Raw genomic sequence first — 2114 nt, forward strand, 5'->3', positions numbered from 1 at the left:
ATGTGAGGGTTCTATGACCTGCCTCAGGGGAAGGTCAGGAAGTCCACCCTGCGCCTGCTGTTTCTCAAATTCCTTCAGCCTAAAATAGTATACCCAAGGAGCCATGTGTCCTGAACCCCCTCATTACAAACACCTGGAAAGAAATTTGGCAATTTTGAGTCAAGGTTAAAATTCTCATTCCTTGCATTCAGATAATTCCACTTCTAGGTATTTAACCTAAAGAAGCAGTCACACTGATGGAGGGACACATAGGTGAATCTTTATTGCAAGCTTTAAAAACATTTTGTTATGGATATTTTCAAACATACCTTAAGTAGAATTAAAAAAAATGAATCCCCTTTTACCCATCACTCAGCTTCAAAACTTCAGTATTTTTGCCATTCTTTTTTCAACTACTCCCTGTCTGTCCCACTTTTGTTCCCTCTCCCTGTCTCCCTTCCTTTTTTTTTTTTTTTGCTTGAGTATTTTAATGTGAATCTCAGCATCCTATCATCTTGCCTGTAAACACTTCATTATGTTCCTCTACTTATTGGCCTTGATATCATCCAATATCTAGTCTGTGTTCAATCTTCTGTCTCAAAAATTTCTTTTTACTGTTGTTTTGTTTGAATTAGGATTAAAAAATTACCACACATTACATTTGGTTGAAATGTCTTAAATCTGTTTAAATCTATAATAGAGAACCCCTTTCAAATGCTATTTATTTGTTGAAGAAACCAAGTCATTCCTCCTCTAGAATCTGTCTTTATTCTGGACTTGGCTGACAGCTTTGGGGTGTCTTGAACATATTCCTCCATCCCCAGTGTTCTTGTAAACTGGTGGTTAGATCTGAAGGTTCTTTAGATTCAGGTTCAGTGTTTTTGCAAGAAGGCTTCATGGTCGGTGCCATGTACTTCTGTTGCATCTCTGTAGGAGGCACTTAACGTCTGGTTGTCCACTTTTAGTGATGTTAAAATTGATCAGACAGTTTGGGCGGTGTCAGCCTCATCCATCCATTATAACCATCAACCTTCTACCAGATTGTTCTAGGCAGTTGTTTTGAAAAGCAAATGATTGAAAACAATTTATTATTCATTAATGGGGGGAGGTGATGTATGTGGGGAAATGATAGGAAACTAATTGCCAAAATGTTAACAGTGTTTAATTTAGGTGTTGGGACTAGAAGTAATTATTTTCTTTTTGTGTACTTAATTTTTTTCAAATTTGCTAAAATGGAAACAAAAGAAATGCACATCTAACAAAGGTGAGACAGACAGACAGGTTCTAAATCCAAATTCCAGGTAAGGGCGGCCAGGGAAGTCCCGAGAATGATGGCAGTGAACATGGACCACAGTCTGCTTTGCTTTGTTTTGGCCTGTGCAGTATTCACTCCTCCTCCTGACAGCCTTCGTTCCCTTTAGGGTCTCCCCTCTTCTCCCCTGGATTCAGTTTTGGTGGAATTGTCATTAAAGATGCTTCAATCAGCAGCCAATCAGACCTCTTCTCCCAGGACTTTGGGTCCTGAGCAGCACCACCTCCTCCTGGAAGCCTTCCCTCCACTGGGGCAGGTGCCTTTCTATGGTGCCCCCCGAGTTCCAGCTGTCAGAGCACTTGGATGCCACTATGTTTGTATGGCCCCATCCCAGCCTTGTACAGTGCCTGGCACATGGTGCTCAGTCAATGTTAGCTGACTGCATGATACCCACATTGTTTATGATGAAGGTACTTGAATATTAGATTAAAAAGATCCCAGTAACCTTATAGATGTTACAGAGAATGTGGTAGCAGCCTGCAGTCCCTCCAGTCTAACCCAGCCTGTGGCCACCTCTCCTGAGCCAGGGCACTCTTACCCAGCCAGGTGCGGCCTTCCCTGAATCCCCACTGTCCCCAACCTGGGCCTTAGCCTCTGTTCCTAAACAGCCCCCAACTGTCCTGCCCTGCCTTGTGCAGAAGCTTGAAAGAAGGTGAGGCTGGGGTGTTGTATGTAAAGAGGTCACACAAAGGGACATTTACCTTAGAGAGTGACTGCCATCCTCGGCCTAAACCTTTCGATTTCGGAACCTGGACCTGTGCGGAAGGATGCTGCCGTCAGTGTTGGCCACTGAGCCTCTCATTTGTGTGCAGGCAGGTTGCAC

Source organism: Hipposideros armiger, unplaced genomic scaffold (genome assembly GCF_001890085.2).
Source record: "Hipposideros armiger isolate ML-2016 unplaced genomic scaffold, ASM189008v1 scaffold_17, whole genome shotgun sequence".
Lineage (NCBI taxonomy): Eukaryota > Metazoa > Chordata > Mammalia > Chiroptera > Hipposideridae > Hipposideros > Hipposideros armiger.